Raw genomic sequence first — 4,560 nt, 5'->3', positions numbered from 1 at the left:
TACTGAAGGGGCAGAGGCAGTGTGGCTCCAGCACCCCGCCCTGTCTCCCAGGGCTTGGGCTTACACCTGCCCAACTAAACATCTCTAATGAGATCCCCGGAGAAGGTGGGGGTGCATACCTCAGAGGTAAGGCTGGGCCTTGTTTCTTCCCCCACCCTGCCAGGCTGAACAACTTAGGGGTCCTTTAAGTCAGGAGATGGGGGTGTCAGTGTAGGCTCAGATAGACATTCTCTTTTACTTTGTGCAAGGTCTCTGCTTGGGCCTCATCATTTATTCATTTCGCAACTATTTACTGAATGGCTCATTTGTGTCAGGTGCTGAATTAGTCTCTAGGGACAAACAATGCTTGTCACATTAAAAGTGAGCTCCGTTTTCATTATCTGCACCCTTATCTACATTTATGCCCACTTTACCTAATTTTTTAAAAAATTTATTCGAAAGAGAGGGAGAGAGGGAGAGGGAGTGTGTGTGTGTGTGTGTGTGTGTGGTTGTGTGCGCGTGTGCTCCAACATGGGCAGGAGAGAGAATCCCAAGCATACTCTTCTCTGAGCATGAAGCTGGATGGGGGCTTGATCTCATAACCCTGAGATCATGACCTTAGCTGAAATCAAGAGTCAGACTGCTTAACAGGCTGGGTCACCCAGACACCCCAACCTTACCCATTCTTGAGTGATGAGTGTGATGGGGGACATTATCTGGGAGTTTTGCCCCATTCTTTCCTGTTACCTCTAGTACCCAATCCCATCAGCTACTCCATGTGTTATCTAGATCCCCAACCTCCTTCAGTTTTCCCTTTCTATGAACATGCTTAAGTCTCTCCCATATCAAAACAAACAAACAAACAAACAAACAAACAAACCCCTGAAAATTCTCCCTCAATCTGAAGTCCCTTTCACTCCTATCATCTTTTCTCTGTCAACAGATCATAATCAGAAGACCTGCAATGAGCCAAGTCAATATTATGCTCAATATTGGGGATAAAAGATGAATGAAACACATTTCCTGCCCTCATGAAACTCATTTTGGTAGGGGAAATGGTTGGGTAGATAGGCAGTTACATATCAGTTTGATGGTACTCTGTTAGGTGAATATACATAGGGCTGATACATTATAAGAAGGGTCCCAACTGAGCCTGGGCTCTGTAGGATGGATAGGAGTTAGTTCTAGAGATAGGAGAATGAAGAGCAGTAGAGGCAAAGTAGATAGAGTGTGCAAAGGCATAGAGACTAAAAAACATAGTGACTGGGAGACATTGACTGGTTTCTGTAGAGAATGTGAGGGGCTAGGAGTGCAAGATGAAGCTGAATGGAGGACAGAGGACAGCCCAGGGACAGCTTTCTCAGTCATTTTATAAAGCTGGGTTTTATTTTTTTTTAAAGATTTTATTTATTTATTTGACAGGGGGAATATAAGCAGGGGGAGCAGTGGAGGGAGAAGAAGGCTCCCCACTGAGCAGGGAGCCCGATGCAGGACTCAATCCCAGGATGCTAGGATCATGATCTGAGCTGAAAGCAGTTGCTTAACCAACTGAGTCACCCAGGTGCCCAGCTGGGTTTTATTTTAAAGCAGTGGAGAACCTGCAAAGTGTTTTGTGTAGTTAAGTGCTATGATCAGATAAGGGTTTTGGAAAAGTTTCATGGAAATGTCTGTAGTCCTCAACATTTTATTTTTTTGAAATCCTCTTTTCCCATGGCTTCCGTGACACCATAATTTCTTGGTCTTCTGTTTATTTTTTCTTAGTCTTTTCATAAACTTGTATGTCCATCCTTTCTGTGTTGGTGTTTTTTAAGACTCTGACCTAGGCCTTCCTCTCCTTCCAGCTGATCTTGGCCGCCCACAGGATCTCCTTTCCCATCTACTGACTCCCAGGAACTCTGAGCTGTAGACTTCTCTATCCCACTAACTGCTCTCTGGATGTCTTTACCTGGATATCCCAGTCACCTTTAGCCCATTGGGTCTATAATTGAGCTCATTATCTCCCTTCTTCTCTTCTCTTGTAATTCCTCTTTCTGGTCTTTCATCCCAGATATCTAGCATCAGTATTTATTATTATTATTATTATTATTATTATCATTATTACTATTGTATGACATTGTGGCAGTTTTTAAAAATGGTCACAAATTCTTTGACACTCCTTCCTTGTGACTGTTTCAACCAACAGAATACAGCAGAGAGACTTTTGTGGCTGGATCAGAAAAGGCCATGCAGCTTCCTTCTGGTTCTTTTGGGCATGCTCATTGTCTGGTAGCCCCCCATCAGGATACTCTCGCTTGGAACCGAGCGGCCACATTGTGAGAAATCCAAGCCACAAAGAATAGTCATGTCCCTGTACTGTGTTTGACAGTCCCAGCTGAGCTTAGCCTTTGAGTTATACCAGCCCAGGCATCAGACATATGAAGAAGAGTGAAGAAGCCTCAAGTGATGCTAGCCACCACCCTCAAGTCACCCCCAGGCATTCAGGTGTCTTATAGGAGGCCCCAGGCATCGTGGACTAGAGATACACCATTCTTGCTGTGTCTTGGTTGAATTTCCAGAATCTGTGAGCATAAAGAAATGGTCATTTTTTTACACTACTAAGTTTGGGATGATGTGTTATGCAGCATAGTACCCAGAACAAACATATATATATATATATATAAATGTGCACATTTCCTAAGTATACAGCTTGATGAATTTCATAAAGTGAACACATCCATGTAACCAGCAGTCACATGAACCGCACTCTGCCCCATTCCAGTCATTGCTTTTCCAGGTGTAATCACCAGCCTGACTTCCAATACCATCGTTGAATTTTGCCCGTGAATTAACTTATATAAACTAAGCATCAGTTTTTAATACTTTTATTTTCCTTCCGTATGCATCTTGTCATCAAGTCCTGGTGCCCTACCTTCATGTCCACATGCCCATTTCTCTGTAGCTTTACTACTTCAGTTTGGGCCTTACTAATTTGACCATGTATAAAATTCTTCATAGTTCTCTGTTATCCCAAGGATAAAATCTAAACTCCTTCACATGGCATACGAATCTCCAGTTCCTGACCTCTGTTCATGTCTTCAGCCTCATTGCTCAGTGTTTCTTCTGCATGTTGCCTGGGTCCCAGACGTGCTGTACTGATTGTAGTTCCCAAGGCTCCTCCCCACCTGTTGTTCATTCTTCCTTACCTTGGTATGGGCTGATCCTTCAGGCTGAAATTTCCATTTCTTTTTTTTTTTTTTAAAGATTTATTTATTTGAGAGAGAGAGAGAGAGAGAGAGAGAGCAAGAGAGGGAACACAAACAGGGGGAGTGGGAGAGGAAGAGTCAGGCTTCCGGCTGAGCAGGGAGCCTGAGGCTGGGCTTCATCCCAGAACTTTGGGATCACGACTTGAGCTGAAGACAGATGCTTAAGGACTGAGCCACCCAGGTGCCCCAATTTCTTTTTCTTTTTAAAATATTTTTTATTTTAAATGAATTTCAGGCTTACAGAAAGTTGCGGAAAGTGTACAGAAAGCTCCCGGAAACTTCTTAGCCATGTTCCCTTGTTATCATCTTACATAACCAGAGTAGGATGATTAACATCGGGAATTAACATTGGTACAATACTTTGAACTAAGCCACAGACCTGATCTGAAACTTGCATTTCTCTTAGTTTACTATACTCTTGCTTGTTTCTCTGCTCAGACATCATTTACTCCTGAAGACTTCCCTAAGCCCCGTTGCCCTTCTTTCCGTTCATCTCACCAGCCATGCCAAGTGCTCCTCCTCGATGGCAATGATTACATTATATTGCGATTGTCTGGCTTAAGAGCTGAGGTCTTGCAGGGCAGATATGGGTTCTAATTGATTTGGCTGGAATCCTGCCCCGTGTGGAGGTGCTTGTTCCATGTTCCTTGAGTGACTGAACAAGATGTGTCCAAGGAGGAATACGGGGCAGCAGGTGGTGGGGTAGCTAGGAAGGGGCGGTCATCGGCCGGGTACAGTCCAAGCCATGCGCGCAGATGGGGCAAAATGACCTAGTCTATTTGCAGTCAGCCTTCTCTGAGGCTCAGCTTCTCCACAGGCCCCTCGTACCTACTGACTCCTCCCCTCAGACCTACCCTTCGTGCTAGCTCCGCCTCGTCCAGGTCACTCTCCTACCCTAACCACCGCGTGGGACCATCGGCCCCGCCCCCCCACGCTAGTCTCCCAGCCCTCGGGTCTCTCTCCGAAGCCCCGCTCCTGGCCTTTCCCTGCCTCTTAAAGTCGCGTTCCTCCTTAGGTCCCGCCTTCTGCCCTCTGGTTCGACCTTTCCTCCTCAGGCTCCGCCCCCGCCCTACGGTCCTCCGCCTCCCCAGAAGTCTTTCCCTATGACACGCTGGAGTCCTTGAGAGGGGCGGGGTTTACAGGGCGAAGAGGCGGGACCCGGAGAAGAGGCGGTACTCCTCGCTCAAAATGCTGCCCGCGACCCCGCCCCGGCGCTCGGTCGTTGCCAGGAAACAAGAACGACGCTCCGGCTCTGGCCGGGTCCAGCCAATGAGCTGGCACGCCACTGCCCAGCGGTGCGTCGCTGGGCGGCTACGTGGGGTGCGCGGGGGCGCGGGTT

The sequence above is a fragment of the Mustela nivalis genome (assembly GCF_964662115.1).
Source record: "Mustela nivalis genome assembly, chromosome: 9".
Lineage (NCBI taxonomy): Eukaryota > Metazoa > Chordata > Mammalia > Carnivora > Mustelidae > Mustela > Mustela nivalis.
The sequence above is the reverse complement of the archived record's forward strand: the minus strand, read 5'-3'. Positions refer to the sequence as shown.